Source organism: Lissotriton helveticus, chromosome 5_1 (assembly GCF_964261635.1).
Source record: "Lissotriton helveticus chromosome 5_1, aLisHel1.1, whole genome shotgun sequence".
In the NCBI taxonomy this organism is placed as follows: Eukaryota; Metazoa; Chordata; class Amphibia; order Caudata; family Salamandridae; genus Lissotriton; species Lissotriton helveticus.
In genome coordinates this window covers 1,568,051,591-1,568,068,729 of record NC_136065.1, presented here as the reverse complement: position 1 = coordinate 1,568,068,729, position 17,139 = coordinate 1,568,051,591, and the positions used below count along the sequence as shown (strand labels likewise).

At 49.5% G+C, this 17,139-nt stretch overlaps 1 long non-coding RNA gene across 1 annotated transcript in view; it reads left to right on the top strand.

Moving 5' to 3' along the window:
• Positions 1-14,334, top strand: part of LOC144753706 (uncharacterized) — a 122,505-nt gene extending 108,171 nt beyond the window's left edge. Inside the window, exon 4 of the long non-coding RNA XR_013594491.1 lies at positions 12,335-14,334. This is a non-coding gene — a long non-coding RNA (uncharacterized LOC144753706). The remainder of the gene's footprint in view (positions 1-12,334) is intronic.
• Positions 14,335-17,139: the final 2,805 nt, after the last annotated feature.

The following is a 17,139-nucleotide window of genomic DNA, read 5'->3' as shown; positions in this document are numbered from 1 at the left end:
CTGCACACAGTTTGTAACTGCCATGTCGAATTGGCCAGTACACACACTTGCCAGTCCTAACCTTCCCTTTTCTTTCATGTCAGCCACCCCTAAGGTAGGCCCAAGGTACCCCTGTGGGCATGGTGCAGTATATGTGATGGGTAGGACATACCCTGGTGTATATGGCATGTCCTGGTCGTGAATTACGCCCAATTTAGTTTTTCGCTATTGCAAGGCCATCTGTTCCCCATAGGACAGAATGGAGAGATTTTTTATAACATCTTATAAACAGAACTGGCCCAGGGAATTAGATAGGAAAATAAAGTTTAGTATGCCCGAACTCAAAATCTAAAGATGCATCTTTTAGTGAAGGTGATTTTTACATTCTGTGTTTGAAAATACCACTTTTAGAAAGTAGGTATTTTCTTGCTCAGTCATCCCATGTACTTCTGTTGGAATGTGGATTGCCTGTCTGGGTTTTGGATGACAGAAGGCTTGGGAGCAGGAGCGGCTCCATATAGTCTAGGTTGGTCAGGAGAGGGCTGAATAGACCTGGACTGCAATTGGGGAAGGGAGAGGAGATTTCATTGCACCTCAAAGGCCCTAGTCTGCCTCTGACCATGCCGTCTCCACCGTCTGCCAGGAAGTCACACCAGAGAAGGCTGAACTGGTTCTGGCTGGGCACAGACGCTCTCTGCCTAAGAGATCAAAGTATTATGGCATATAAATATTGGGGCCCAGACCCCTGACTTTTAGAACTCTTTTGGACCAAGAGGACTGACATGAAGAAGAGCTGGAGAAGTTCTTAGGAGGAACTACCACTTTGATGTGTTGGCTTGCAGTGGCTGCGTCTGTCTTGGGTAGTGAAAGGACTGGACTAAACTTTCTGCAATCTACTTTTGTGAGTTTCTCCAAGAGCTTGAGGTAGAGCTTTCCCCCTGTTCAAGAAGTCTCAGGAAGAGCAAAGACTTCAAGCTCTTCTTCCCTCAGCACTGGGGACTGTGTGTTTTGTGCTGCAACAGAAGAAGAAGCAACCTGATAACACCAACGCTGCGGCTGCTGACTCCGTGTCCTGAAGGCACTGCAGAGGGCACCGCGGCAATGCTGCACCTCGACCCTGGTCTCACCGACAACGCCTGCTGACGCCGAGCCACTGCTCGCACCGCGACCTGTGGGCGCCGCACTCCGCACCGCCTCGCTTCATGACGACACCTTGGTATCCCCGACGCTGCCGCTCCACGCCGAAATCTACGCCACTGCTTGCACCGTGGTTCATGGACACCGCTCATAAACTTACACAACACACCACCCTCATCCCGCACCACAGTCTTGGCCTTCCGATTCCGGCGCCATCGACTCCTGTTCGTCAGCAGACGACAGCGCTTCAGCAAAGACGAGGACGCTGCTTGCACTGCGACCTGCCAGCAGCACAATCACTTCACTCCATGACCATGATCTTACTGACGACACCATCTGATGCTGCCACCGAGACGCTGGTTGGACCGTGAGCTGAGGGTACTACGCGCCGCACCACTGCACTTTGCACCGCAGCACCCGATGCCTACCGACGCCAGCGCTCCTGACTTCAACAGAGAGGAGGTCGATCTGCAATGCGTGGGAATTCGAGGGCCCCAATGTCTCCTGCACCGACCTCCGGCACCGACACCTGCAGACGCCGTGCTTTCGGGAGCCCAACGAGAGGTCGCCGATGCCCTGCATTTCTTTTTTTTTTATTTCTGTAATTTTTTTATTGTAGAAAAATATATATTTACATGGAGCATACAATATACATGGGTGAAGGAAGAGGAAAGAAAGGAAGAGGGAGAAAGAAGAAGAAGTTGTATAGTTCTATGCTCTGTAGGTTATGCTCTACCCTAAGTGTATCAAAGGTGAGGTGCGTGCCTTGTTTCTGAAGGTCATTGGTGGTGGAGACTCCATGTCTATACCAAGAGGGCAGGTTCAAAGTTTTATCTCTATACTTTATCGTGGGGTTGTGCCAGATGGACTCGAATCTACTTTTCTTTATGCTTGTTGCCATCAGTTTGTCCACGCTTAGGAGTGCTGTTTTTGTATTCTTTAGGACGGGGTTGTCCTTGATCGCCGGGTGTCTGGTAGCGGTGAGAAGAGTGACCGGGTTCATACCTTTTAGTAATCCCCGCTCTAGCGAGAGCCACGCGGGGGTGTCGTCCGGTCTCGGGTCGAGCCAGTGGAGCCCCTGTCTTGCTATGCACGCCACCTGGAATCTTTTGAAATTTCCCAGGTCTTTTGACAGTCTAAGCTTGTCTAGGGCTATTCTGGGCTTCTTCTCCCTCCACAGAAAGTTGTTCAGCATTTTGTCAAGTTTTTTGTGGAAGTTTTCCGAACTCAGTAGGGGCAGCATGCCCAGCATGTAATTGACCATTGGTGTCAGCATCATTTTAATAGTTTCCACTCTTCCCCACCATGTTGTGAATTTGGGAGACCACCCTTCTACTCTTTCCTTAATTTTCCGAAGAGTGGCTTGCTCGTTATGTTCCAGTGTGGCTTTTAGATCCCTCTCGAAGAGGAGGCCTAGATATTTTATGGGCTTTTGCTGCCATGTTAGGCCGGACGTGCCTAGCACTGTTTTTGTTGTGTGTACGTTCAGTGGTTTGCATTCGGATTTGTCCCTGTTCAGTTTGTACCCCGAGACCTGGGCGTATTGTTCTATTGTGTCCATCAGCGCTTTGATGGATCTCTCTGGGTCCTCTGTGACTATTAGTACGTTGTCTGCATATGCCGCTAGCTTAAAAGTCTCTTCCTCTACCGGTATTCCTGCTATGTCTTTATTATTCCTGATCATGGTTAATAACGGTTCTATCGCTAGCAGGAATAGAGCTGGTGAGAGCGGGCACCCTTGTCTGGTCCCCCTGCCTAGGTGGAGTATTTCTGATGTGCCTCCGTTTACCACCACCCGTGCTTTGGGGTCGTTGTAGAGAGCCATTATCATCTTCCTATAATTGGGACCAAGCCCAAATTTCTCCAAGCATTGGTCTAGGTATGGCCATGACACCCTATCGAAGGCTTTTTCTGCGTCTAAGGCTATCATGACAGCTGCGTTGCTGCTTTTGGAGGAGTGGTTAATTATGTGGCATAGTAGCCTTGTGTTATCGTGTGACATACGGTTTTTAAGGTAGCCTACTTGAGAGCTGTGTATAAGCTTTGGTAGGTATGCATTGATTCTGGTTGCTAGTATTTTTGCGTAGATTTTACAATTTACGTTTATGAGTGAGATTGGTCTAAAATTCTTTGCCTGGTTGGTGTCTTTACCTTCCTTTGGTATAACTATTATGTTTGCTTCCACCATTGACTGTGTTTGTCAATTGCTGGGTCTAGGACCTGGTTCATGTCGCCAGCAACTACAAGAAGGTCATCTAGTGGCAGGGTGTGCAGTTGTGCTTCTACTCCATCCCAGAAGGGTTTTTCCTCGGTGTTTGGACCATAAATGTTGGCTACGTGTATTGTTTCCCCCGCTCTTCTTAGGCTAGTCACAAGAGTTCTTCCCTGGGTGTCTGCCTGTGAGTCTACCACTGTTAGCTTTGAGGTCTTGCTCGTTATTGTCACCACCCCATTTTTCTTGTTTTGTGCCGGTGACCCTATAACATCGCCTATCCAGCTGGCTCTGAGGCGCTGTATGTCTTCGGCTTCTAGTCTTGTCTCTTGTAGTACAAATATATCGGCCTTGAGCTTCCTGAGGTGTTCGAGTACTTTCCTCCTTTTCACCGGACTGTTAAGACCTTTGACGTTCAGTGATACTATCTTAACGTCCAATGAGAGGTTTGTCTGAATGTTGTGCGTCATTTGTGTGGTTTGAAGGTTTGCGATCTGTATGGCCTTACTCTGTACATTTTGCTTTGACCCCCTTTTCCTGGTGCTCGTGTTGTTCGTTGGTGCCTGTGCTTACGCCTGCGCTTGCTGCTCCTGGATGTAGATGTAGAAGTAGATGAAAAGGAAAAGTAGTGAAGAGGAAAGTAAAGAAAAGTACCCCCATGCATGTGCTCCCCGTTCCCCCCACCCTCCCCTGCCCCCCCTGCCCTCCCCTCCCCTCCCACCCCCCTCCCCTCCTTACTTGCTGAGTGGGTGTGCCCTGCATTTCTAATAGTGAAATACTGGGTATTTTGTTTTTCACTATTGAAAGGCTGTCTGTCTCATAGGCTAACATGGGAGTAGCTTTGAAAGATCTTACAAATATAGCTTTTCATAGGGACAAAATAGAGAAGTGGAGTTTAGGCTCTCTGGACTCAGAATTTAATAACACATCTTTTTGGGATGGTGGTTTTTAAATTGCGCGTTTGAAAATGCCACTTTTAGAAAGTAAAAACAACAGTTGATGGACAGAATGCAGAACATTGTCATACATTCACCCCAGTACAGAGATCTGGGCCTAAATACATCGTTTTTTTGCACTCCACACCACCCCAGTTCAGACATGGCCATATGCAAATCAGCCTTGACCCTGTGCCTCATGGGAACAGTCCAGCCCGAACTGCCAAGCCACGTCTTTCCTGGACCAGAATCAAGCATCCTAGGACCGGTTTCTGGCTATCAGCCGTCTTCAGCCAGGATAGCTTGACTCCAGTGGTGTGGAGAGTATGGCACTCACGTCTGAGCATACCCATCCCACTCGGGGTCTCAAATGCAAAAACAACAGTTGATGGACAGAATGCAGAACAATGTCATACATTCACCCCAGTACAGAGATCTGGGCCTAAATCCATCTTTTTTTGCACTCCACACCACCCCAGACATGGCCATATGCAAATCAGCCTTGACCCTGTGCCTCATGGGAACAGTCCAGCCCGAACTGCCAAGCCATGTCTTTCCTGGATCGGAATCAAGCATCCTAGGACCGGTTTCTGGCTATCAGCTGTCTTCAGCCAGGATAGCTTGACTCCAGTAGTGTGGAGAGCATGAGACTCACGTCTGAGCATACCCATCCCACTCGGGGTGAAAAATGCAAAAACAACAGTTGATGGACAGAATGCAGAACAATGTCATACAATTTAGAAAGTAGGCATGTTCTTGTTTAACTATTTTGTGTGTTGACTGTCTTGAGTGACGACAAGGGCTGGCGATGTGCATTCACTGCAGACAGCCACAAGGGGGTTGTGGTGTGCCCTGCCTTTCCTGGGTCACTCAGCTGAGCTGAATAGACATTGGCTGCATTTAGAGTAGTGGGAGGAGTTTCACTAGCACCTGAATAGGCCGTGTCTCCTCTGCACAATGCAGTCTCTTCCTCCTGTATTGATGCTACACCAGAGAGGACAGAACTGGTTTGGACTGGGCTCAGAGACCCTTGCCACTAAGAGAACAAAGACAAAACCCCATAGAATTAGATCACTTCTGGGCTCAAGAGGAACCTCTGCCGAGGAAAAGAGCTGGAGAGCTGTAAGGTGAGTACAGCACCTCTGCTGATTGTGCTTTGCTGTGTTGGCCTGCAGTTGCTGCTTCTGTAAAGGAGATGACAAAACGTGCAACTTTACTGTGAACCTGCTTGAAGAAGAATCTCCAAGGGCCTGTTTGTGCTGGCTTCCTGTTCTGAACTCTCAGGGACTCAAAGATGTCACCTGCAACCCACTGTTCAGCACCTGGATTCCTGTGTGGACTCCTGCATTCAAGAGGGTGCCAATTCCAGTTCCTGGGCCCTGAGAATTGTGTGGTTGGTGTTGCAAAGTAAGTAAAACAACTCTGCCACCGCCAGTGATGCCGCAACCTGCACCGAGGCCAGGGGCAGTGCTCGTGAAATGCACGACGCCCCCCGCCTGCACCGCTGCTCTGACGCCTGCCGACTCCTGCTGTTATCGGCTTTCCTGACACCAGGGTGGCTCGCAATCGACGCCACCCCAGCCAGCGCCAGCATCCCGTTATCGCGGCGCCAATAACCAACACGAGTGACTTCACAACTCTTCGACTGCGCAACACCTCACCGCCGACGCTGCCAACTTTCCCTGTCCTGTACTCGATGCATCGCCTCCTCATGGACACGATGCCTCGCCTCCCCCATGGCAACCAGGGATCCGGCTTTGACCTCGACTCCGACGCCTCACCTCACTCATGCCATGCATTGTCCATAGACTTCATTTTCCAAGGTACTGTTTTTTTGTGGGTCCGCGTGCCTCCTGCTTGACGCCATTCATCACGCAGTCAGTGCCGTACTTTGGATTTATGCCTGTCATGCTGTCATAATAGCCCTAGGTGGAGCTATTTTGTTTCTACAAGTTCTATTTTTGCAGTATTTGTTCTAAAGTGATATTTCGATACATGTATGTTGGATTTTTGTTGTTTTCATCTTGTTTGATTTAGATAAAGATACTTTATTTTTCTAAACTGGTGTGGTGTCCATTTGTGGTGTTTTCACTGTTATTGTGTGTTTTGAGTACAAATACTTTACATATTGCCTTTGGGATGCGCCTGTCTGCTCATGCCAAGCTTCAAAGGGGGTGAGCGGGGGATATCTAAAGTGTGTATCTCCCTTACCCTGACTAGAAGCAAGGCTCCCTACTTCGACAGGTGCAAACCTCTGCCAATTAGAGACCCCCATTTCTAACAGGAAGCAATTAACAGGCCTTGGTAGCTGGAAACTCCTTGAAAGCCTCAAAGTTTGGAGCAGAAAAAAGCCAACTTTCTAAAAGTGCCATTTTCTAAATTGTAATCTACAATCAGACTTCACCAGTATAGAAGATTTTAATTCACATTTCATTTGAGTCCAAACATGACATTTTTACATGTTCCCAATCAAAAGTTAGCCCTTGTTAAATATAATTAGGTAACCCAATGTTTTCCTATGAAAGAGGCAGGCCTTACAGAAGTGAAAAATGAATTGAGTTTTTCACTACCAGGACATGTAAAACTTAAAAACACGTGTCCTACTTTTTTAATACAATGCTTCATGCCATATGGGCTGTTTAGTCGCTAAACTAGGGTTTACTAATATGTATTACAAATTAAGGTTTAGGGCTGGAAAAAGGTTTACTCTATGCTTCTTAGTTCACAAAAAAAAATTGAGGAAAGGAAAGCCCTTATATTACAGTCAGTCTCTTCTAACAGCTGGTATCTCCTCAGGACCGTTAAAACACTGTTTACGAAAAACATTTTCGATGCCAAGGCATCCTATGATGATTCTCTTGTAAATTTGACCAGTAACGCTCCAAAACAACTACTCAGAATGGCAAGTAAACTGGCTCCTTCTCCTAGGTTTGATGATCCCATTGCTAAATCTGAAGTGTGTACTACATTCTTTGACCATAATGTTCAATCTGTTTAACAACTGTGGTTCATCAATCAATCAATCAATCAATCAATCACAGCATTTTTATAGCGCACTACTCACCTGAAGGGTCTCAAGGCGCTAGGGAGGGGGGGTCCGCTACTGCTCGAACAGCCAGGTCTTGAGTTGCTTCCTGAAGGCGAGGTGGTCCTGGGTCCGGCGGAGGTGGGTCAGGAGTGAGTTCCATGTCTTGGCAGCGAGGTAGGAGAAGGACCGTCCTCCTGTGGTGGCTCTTCGGATGCGGGGGACGGCGGCGAGGGCGTTGTTGGTCGATCGAAGCTGGCGTTTGGGAGCGTAGAAGTTGAGGCGGCTGTTGAGGTATCCCGGGCCTTGGTTGTGTAGGGCTTTGTGTGCGTGGGTGAGGAGTCGGAAGGTGATTCTCTTGTTGACCGGGAGCCAGTGCAGGTCTCTCAGGTGTCCGGAGATGTGGCTGCGACGGGGGATGTACAGGATGAGATGTGCTGAGGCGTTCTGGATCCGCTGGAGCCTCTTCTGGAGTTTGGCGGTGGTACCGGCGTAGAGGGAGTTGCCGTAGTCCAGACGGCTGGTGACGAGGGCCTGGGTGACCGTCTTCCTGGTCTCGGTGGGGATCCACCGGAAGATCTTACGTAGCATGCGCAGGATGTTGAAGCACGACGAGGAGACGGCGTTGACTTGTCTGGTCATGGAGAGGGAGGAGTCCAGGATGAAGCCCAGATTGCGTGCGTGGTCGGTTGGCTTGGGTGCGGTGCACCAGGAGTAGTCCCAGGCGGAGGGTGAGGATCCCAGGATGAGGACTTCCGTCTTGTCCGAGTTCAGTTTCAGGCGGCTGTTCTTCATCCATTCAGCTACCTCTTTCATCCCTTCGTGTAGGTTGTCTGTGGCGGGGTCGTTGGTGAGGGAGAGGATCAGCTCGGTGTCGTCGGCGTAGGAGATGATGTTGAGGTTGTGCTGGCGTGCGATGTCTGCAAGGGGGCCCATGTAGACGTTGAAGAGGGTTGGACTGAGCGAGGAGCCTTGAGGGACGCCGCAGATGTCTTCGGTGGCTTCCGATCTGAACGGAGGGAGGCGGCCTCTCTGTGTTCTTCCGGTGAGGAAGGAGATGATCCACTCCAGTGCCTTCTCCTGGACTCCGACGTTGCTGAGGCGCTGTACTAGGGTACGGTGGCAGACAGTGTCGAAGGCCGCGGAGAGGTCTAGGAGGATGAGGGCCGCTGTTTCTCCGTTGTCGAGCAGGGCACGGATGTCATCGGTGGCTGCGATCAGGGCGGTCTCGGTGCTGTGGTTTGCCCGGAAGCCAGACTGCGAGGGGTCGAGGGATCCGTTTGTCTCGAGGAAGGCGGCCAGCTGCTTGTTGACGGTCTTCTCGATGACTTTTGCAGGAAACGGGAGCAGCGAGATGGGGCGGTAGTTCTTGAGGTCGGTGGGGTCGGCTGATGGCTTCTTGAGTAGGGCGCTGAGTTCGGCGTGCTTCCAGCTCTCCGGGAAGGTAGCGGTGTCGAAGGAGGTGTTGATGATGTCCCGCAGGTGGGGTGCGATGACAGCGTCGGCCTTGTTGAAGACGTGATGAGGGCAGCGGTCGGTCGGAGATCCGGAGTGGATGGAGTTCATCGTGCGGATGGTGTCTTCGGTGTTGATCGGAGTCCAGGCGCGGAGGGTGGTGGTGGGGGCGGGGGTTCGGTCGTGGCGTGCGTCGGTTGAGTGCTGAAGCTGTTGTGTATGTCCGCGATCTTGTTGTGGAAGTAGGAGGCGAGGGAGTTGCAGAGGTCTTGCGAAGGGGTGATGTCGTTTCCGGCGTTGGGGTTGGAGAGCTCTTTGACGATGTTGAGGAGTTCCTTGCTGTTGTGTGCGTTTTTGTCCAGTCGTTCCTTAAATGCGGTTTTCTTGGTGGCGCGGATGAGTTGGTGGTGCTTTCGGGTGGCGAGCTTGAGGGCAGCCATGTTGTCCGGGGTTGGGTCTCTGCGCCAGGTTCTCTCCAGGGCTCGGCCGTTCTTCTTGGAGTTCTTGAGTTCGTCGGTGAACCATGGGGCTTTCTTGCTGCCGGGTCTGCTGGGCGGGGTCCTCAGGGGGGCGAGGTCGTCTGCGCAGTCGCTGATCCACTTGGTGAGGTTGGTGGCCGCCTGGCTTGGGTTCGGTGTGCAGGTGGGAGGGTTCATGCTCAGGGAGGTCGCGAGTTGGTCGGCTGTGATCTTGTTCCAGCTTCTGCGTGCAACCTGTTGCTGGTGGTGGTGGATCGTGGTCCTTCTGAAGCTGAAGTGGACGCAGCTGTGATCCGTCCAGTGGAGTCCGGTGGCGTGGCTGAAGGCGATGTCCTTGCTGGATGAGAAGACGGGGTCGAGTGTGTGTCCGGCGTAGTGGGTGGGGGTGGTCACCAGCTGCTTGAGACCGAGGTTGGCGAGGTTGTCCAGCAGGGTGGTGGTGTTGCGGTCGTTGTTGTTCTCCAGGTGGAAGTTGAGGTCCCCGAGGAGGATGTAGTCAGTGGAGCAGAGGGCGTGCGGGCTGATGAAGTCGGCGGTGTCTTCGCTGAATTGTGTGCGTGGTCCCGGGGGTCTGTAGATGAGGGTGCCTCTGAGGGTGGTCTTGGGGTTGATGTGGACCTGGAAGTGAAGGTGCTCGGCGGGTGCGAGGGTGTCATCGGTGTTGGTCGAGATGCGGATGGTGTTCCTGTGGATGATGGCGATGCCTCCTCCTGTGTTGTTGATGCGGTCCCTTCGGATGATCTTGTAGCCGTCTGGGATGGCGATGGCAATGTCGGGCGCTGAGGAGGCGTTCATCCAGGTTTCCGTGAAGAAGGCGACGTCTGGGGCTGTGGAGTCGAGCAGGTTCCAAATCTCGATGGCGTGCTTGTGGACGGAGCGGGTGTTGAGCAGGATGCATTTCAGGTGGCTGTGGCTGTTGCTCGTCTTGGTCTTGGTCGGTGCTGGTGTAGTGGAGGTCTGGATGCAGGTGAACTTGCAGGTGTTGCAGCAGAAGGGTCCGTGGGTGCGTCTCGGGGTGGCTCGGTAGCACCCCGGGGTTCTTCCGGCGTTGTGTGCGTAGAGTTCGGTGGCGTCGTAGGTCCGGCGGGTGGGCTGGGGTCTGCGGGGGCCAGGGGTCCTGGCACTGGGCGCGGTCCAGGCGCGGACGGGCGCAGACGGGCTTACCTTTGGCACACCTTCGGCGCTCATTCGGTGCTCCCGCTGTGCGCGTCCGCTGCGCGGTCGCTCTCGGGGCGTCATAAGAAGGGGGACGGGGGCGGGTCTGCTGGGCTGGGCGAGCGGCTGGGCCAATGGGCCGGTGGTGGGCGGGGCCGCAGGGGGCCAGCGGCGGGAAAAGTGGCGAGCGGGCGGCTCAGCAGTGGCTGGGCCGCTCGGGGGTGCTGGGGGGGCGACGGTGTCGGTGGCGGCAGGCAGGAGGCAGGCATGGAGGCTGGCTGGCTAGCAGGATCAGCAGGCGAGGGAGCAAGGGGGTGACCCGGCCTCGAGAGGCACAGTTCTTCATTCCAACTTCCTAAATTACCTACCTCCCAACATTAAATCCAAGGCACACTGGCCGTTCTTTAAACCAGTTTCTGAAAGAGATCTCCTACAAACTATGACTAAGGATAAACCTTTAAACAATGTTATTACTTGGTTCTAGGGAAAAGTTCCAAGGAACTGACATATCAGCTGCTACTCACTGGATAGAGTTAGCAAATCTTTCTCTTTGACAATCAGTGTTCCCAGACTGACTTAAAATCAGCCATGTCACCACTCCTCTGTAAAAACCCATGGTGGGTGTAGGGGATATGAATAACCTTTGTCCTGTTTCTGGACACCCCCCCTTTTTTTGCGAAGGTGTCTGAAAGTTGTGTTGCACTGCTACTTACTCAGTACATTAGGATCTTTTTCATGAGTACAAGTCGGGCTTCAAACAAGGCTACAGCACAGAAATGGCCTTGCTCCACGCTGTTACTTGACATCCTTGATTCCGGCAATGCCTGTTTGTCTACATGTGCTTCTGAACTTATCTGCTGCACTCAATACAGTGAGTCACTTCATGCTCATCGGAATTTTCAAAGAACATATGGATATTTATGGTGTAGTTCTCAGAAAATTTGACTCACTCCTTTCAAACTGGGGTCACAGCAGATCAGAATTGAAAACTGTCTCTTAAGTATGCTTATGATGAGGCAGGTTGTCCGACAAGGCTCCATTCTGGCTTTTACTCTTAACCTATGTAGAAAGGCCCGTGGAGTCTTAATTAATTACTCAATGATCCAATGTTATCAGTACACCGATCATACACAGATATCTCTCAAGGTCCCCTCCCTTGATTACATTCTTCTTCTTGCCCAGATATTTCAAGCTTTTCAGGATTGGATGACCTCTTACAGTTTGAAACCTAAACCACTAAAAACTAGATTTCTACTTATTTAACTTATCCACACAATTTACCTTACGAATATCATTGACAATGCCAAATCTCTAGGAAACTTTATTGACAACTGCTTCAACACTGAAACACAAGTCAGTGCTGTTCCTATGAGTGTGCATATCCAATTGCATCTTCTTTCAGGAATTTGTCAGCTCATCCCTGAATCTGATCTTAAAACTTGTGCCCAAACCTCGTGATGTCAAGGATTGACTATGGCAATTCTCTCTTGACTAGGCTTCCTAAAATAGTCCTCGACACCCTGAAGTTGGTGATACAAACTGCAGAAATGTATAATTTGTATGTAAGAGAATTGATCATGTCACACCAGGGCTATTAACTCATCAGTGGGCACCTGCAGAAGGTACAGCTTTCTTTAAAACAGTGTCTATCATCCACATCGCCCTGCTTACTGCTAGCCTTTGGCACCTTTTCCAACTGAAAAGGTCTAATGAGTCCAGATCTCTACACAGCTTGGAAATAGCTCTTTTAGATCCTCCTTCTATCAAAATGGAACATACCACGGTTGTGCGACTAGAATCGTGAACTCTGTGCACCCAGGTCAAACAATCACTATATAGCAACCTTCATGCACATGCAGAAACAGCACTTCTTTTAGAGATACTTTCTGATAGCTCCTGGATAAATTTGCTGATATCTTCCACCCTCGCTGCTTACTTTTTTTTCTCTTTTCAACAGAAAGACGTCACCTGCAACGCACTCACCAGCACCTTGACTCCTGGGTGGACTCCTGCATTCAAAAGGGCACCAATTCCAGTTTATGGGCCCTGAGAATTGTGTGGTTGGTGCTTCAAAGCAAGAAAAACAACTCTGACGCCACCAGTGACGCAGCGACCTGAACCGAGGCCAGGGGCACTGCTCGTGAAGTGCACGACGCTATGCCTGCATCGCAGCGCCGACGTCTGGCAACTGCTGCCGTTATCAACCTTTCTCACACCAGCGCCAGTTCCAGCATCCCGTTATCACAGAACCGATAACCGGCGAAGTTGACTTTATAAACTCTACGACTTCGCAACGCCTCACCGCCGCTGACTTCCCCCCTCCTGGACTCGATGCATCGCCGCCTCATGGACATGACGCCTCACCTCCCCCATGGCAACCAGGGATCCGGCCTCTACCTCAGTACTGGCGCCTCACCTCCCAGGTGCCGTGCATCGTCCATAGACTTTGTTTAGACTTTGTCCTTGCATGCCTCCATCCCTCCGCCTACTTTTCTCTAACTCATCTGTTTCTCATTTACCATTTTGCCTACACTGCACCTTTCCTTATGATTATACTCTTCTACTTAGACTTACATAACACATTCCAATTCCGCTGGTCTATACTTGAATGCAAATGAAGCTAACATATTATGTAATGCAGCAATATCACTTCTGTGAAGCAACTCTAACGCCTGCAGGAGGTCTCTGAATGAACATTAAGCACATTGAGCTGGCTTATAAATCCAATGATAAATATTGAACCAAATGTATTTTATTCTACAGATGTTGCAAACCCTTTAGCAACAGAAGACATCTTTCTGATACCTACTGGACCTGAGGATGGTGGCATAAAAATAAACAAAGTCACTGAAATGTGCGCCAACCATATTTTTAGTGTGCGTCAAGGACTACGACCAAATCTTGTGGAAGAAATGTACATGTACTCTCCTAAGTTAGTGATCCTTGACTTCCACATCAGCGCAATCCTACACCTGGCTAGTGCCAGGGCCAAATCTAAAAATCTAGTGCCAACTTTGCGTTCCTTTGATTGAGAAAAACTCCCCATGAGTCAGGTTTCTATTGTGTAGAACAAGGTGTTTCCCACGGCTGCATGGAGACAAAGCAGAACCTTCTTCCAATAGATCTGAATCCCCAAATATTGTGGTTAAAGTCTGCATCCAGTTATTGGCACCTCGGGCACTCCTGGGGGTCCCCAAGTAGATAACCCGCAGCCTGGGCGGAGTAAGGTAAGTCATGTGTAGGATATTAAATTGTATGTTTTTCAGTCTGGTGTTGCGAGAAGTTTTCTTGAAGTAGACTAACATTCTGTCCCATTCCCTTAACATTCTGTCCTATTCCCTACCAGTAATTTCATGCCCCAGGATGCCTCTCCATCAATCCCAGTGGCCTCTGTCCCATGTCATTAAGTGCTTTATAGAAGCATGTCACCTGATGCCTCGCGGAGCCAAGGGAGAGCAGTAGCATAAGTACAGAGTGTTGCAAGGGCTGCTCTCGTCCAGAATCCCATACACCTGTGTACGTCCGCACCATTATCTCATACGTGAGAAATTGACTGCTGGGCAGTGCATATTGCTCAAAGAGCTCCTCCATCGGGATATGGGTGCCCATCTTGAAATAATCCAACAACAGCGGAGGCCAAGGCCCAGACCTGGGCTGCAGTGAAGCAATGACCGAGGTCCCCGGGGAAAGCTCCACCAGTGGTATAGCCGGGGCATACAGTCCTCCCCTGCGGGTCCTCACAGTGCCACGGCTCCAGCTATGTTGGGCTACCTGCAACAAAATGCTGGGCTGGGGTATCAGCACATTTGGGCGCAATAACTTAGCTCATAAAAGTCCCTGATCCTGCGCCAATCCTAGAACATCTGATGCGCTCTGACGGGTGTCATCCGGCCACTCATTGCTGCTGAGATGCTATACAGTACAGTTCAAAGTCTGGAAACCCAAGGCTACTTTGTGTAGGCAGGTGCCTCAAGACATCAAGTGACACCATAGTGCAGCCCCCGTCCCATACCAGTTCTCGGAGCAGGATGGCCAGCTGTCGGAAGCACACCCTGGGGATCTTAGCTGGGAGATTGCCAAATAAATCAAGCGCAATCGCAGGAGCACCACCATCTTGGAGATTGATTCACAAGCCATAAGTGGTAGGCGCAGAGTTGTCCAGAAGGTGACGCATGTCTGTAGGGATCGCAATGCCCTGCCCATGTTCCCTTCACTCATATCAAATAGCTGATGATACACATGGACACCCAGGTATTTGAATGTTACCTGAGACCAAGTAAGCCCCACTAGGAAATCCGTTGGTACAGGAGTACGTTGATTACAGGGGAACATGCATGTTTTGGATTTTTTTACTTTTTGCCCCAGTATTACCCCAAAGTCGTCCAGGTGTCTAATCACCTCCCTGGACCCCGCAGTGCCATTGAACAGGTAAAGGAGGAGGTTGCCCACATATTGGGAGATGACATTTTCATGGCCATTTACCTGGATACCACTAGCTCTCCCCTCCTTCCAAAAGAATTTCCCCAGCTGCTCAATGGCTAGGGCAAAGAGCAGGGGCGACAGCAGACAACCCTGTCTTTTGTTCCCAGAGACAGCACATGGAGCAGAAGTTGTAGTGCCAATCTTAACCCATGCAGTTGGGTCGTAATAGAACAGGGAGACCTATTGAGTCCAGCCCATACCCAACTTGTACATAACCACCCTTAATCAATCCCATCTCACCAAGTCAAATGCCTTTTTGAGGTCTATCGACATAAGCATTGTCTCTGGTAGGGTTTGGACCTTATGGTTTAAAAGGATATGATATAGTCTCCTGAGATTAAGGGAAGTTCTACGGAGCGGGATGAAGCGTAATAGTTTTAAAACATAAACTAATGTTCATGACCCCCCGCCTTGATGACAGTGCCACTACCTACTGAAATACACATGACAACTGCAGTCAGTTGTCATGTGTATCCCATATGGGGCCAAGATTCTTATTATCTATAAAGCAGCATTGTAGCCTTCTAAACATAAGAGAGTTTGTACAGTGCACTTCCTGAACGTATCCATTTGAAGGTACTCTTAGTTGTAATGATGATGATAAAAGAGGCTCTGTGATATAAAATATTTGTATAGGATCACACAATTTGTTCAAGCAGGGACGTCGTGATTGCCCCCTGATGTTCTGGTTTCCCATTGTGCAGTTCAGCTACTAGATATCTTTCTCTCCTCCATTTTGCATCAAAGGTCAGGGCGTTGTTGTTAATTCTTGGCAAATTAGGTTAGGACGCGTGGGGGCAGGCAGATGCCACAGGAAAGCTCAGCTCGTTTTTGGCTGAGAGCACCTCGAGGTCAGCCCGAGTCAGTTCTCCGGCTTATGATTTCAGTTGCTGTCCCACCTCTAAGAATGGGCCTGGGTTTGCCGAGTGACCTACTAAGATGTGTGTGATGCACAGGCAGGGGAGAAGGCATTGATCTGACTGGCCTCTCCCTGTCACTCAATCCACATCAGCGTCCCACATGCAGGGCTTTAAGTAGGTCAGGTCAGATGCGGCAGTTATTAAAAACTGTTATCCTTTACAGGAAAACTTCCCAGCAACGACTGCAGAGAGCGTTGTGGTAATCCATAATAGCAGTGCTGTCCCTCCGTCACATTCTAATTTCATCTTGCATTGCCTGCATTTCGTTGTGTCTTTTCATGTTATATTTCTGTAATTTTATCGTGTAACAGATGACTTTTTTTATGTGAACTGAGTCGCTTCTTGATGTCTGGATGAGTTCTGGTTGTTGAGTGTTTATGATATGAAATGAGTGGCTCTGGAGAGGAGTCTGAAGTCAGTGTGAATTTCCCACACAGTCTGCCAGTGTATCAAAAAGGTGTTCAGACGTCATGTATATGCAATCTGGGCTACTAAAGGCCAGCTCTCGCTGCTTTAACTGGTCTGTTGATGTTCGGTATGGGCTTATCCTAGCCTGCTCTTCTGGGCCTACATTGAACTGTGGAGGAATTGGCTAGAGTTGCCAACATAGTCCAGACTATCCCACAGAGGCCCTACACTGGATGGCCTTACTTTTCCAAATGACTTTAAACTAACACTCCTGCCCCTGTCCCTTACCACCATAGTGCCAGCCTGCCCTATCTTTTTTTAATTGGATACACCTCAATGCTTGTTAAAACACCTAACTTTATTGATAAATGTACACCCCTGGGGAAGAAGGCTCCAGTGTAGTCAGCTGATTGCATTTTCAAGGCGCAGAAGGTGGAATTTTAGTGAATGTAAACAATGTGAAAATGATAGGATGACTCGGAGTTGGCTAGGAAGGGCTTCTCATATCAGTTTGAAAGACTACACTTTTGAAGGGCACACATTAGACTGAGAACAGTAGTAAAGAATCAGGTTGTCAGAGCAAAGAATGCAAGCTAAGAAGCTGCACAAAGCTGAGACGGAGGATGAAGTATGGCTTTATGCAGTGGGTAAAAAGTTATATTCAGCCCTCTTGTTGACTTTGAGCCAGCCTTGTTGTTATATACACTGAAAGTAGATATGTGCATGTGGAAGTTGAAAAATGCTCTTGTGCGCAATTCATTTTTTTTATCAAATGAAGGGGCGCAGATTTCCCGTTTTCTCATCTTCAGAATGCTGATCAAAGATCTTGCAGTCAGGAAAAGAAGGGGAGTCCAATTTTTCTGATGTTAAGTAGTTGACACCTAGTGGTGTAGGCAGTAGAAGATATAAAGAAATTAAGTCTCATCTTGGAACTGAATTGTATGCTAGTGTT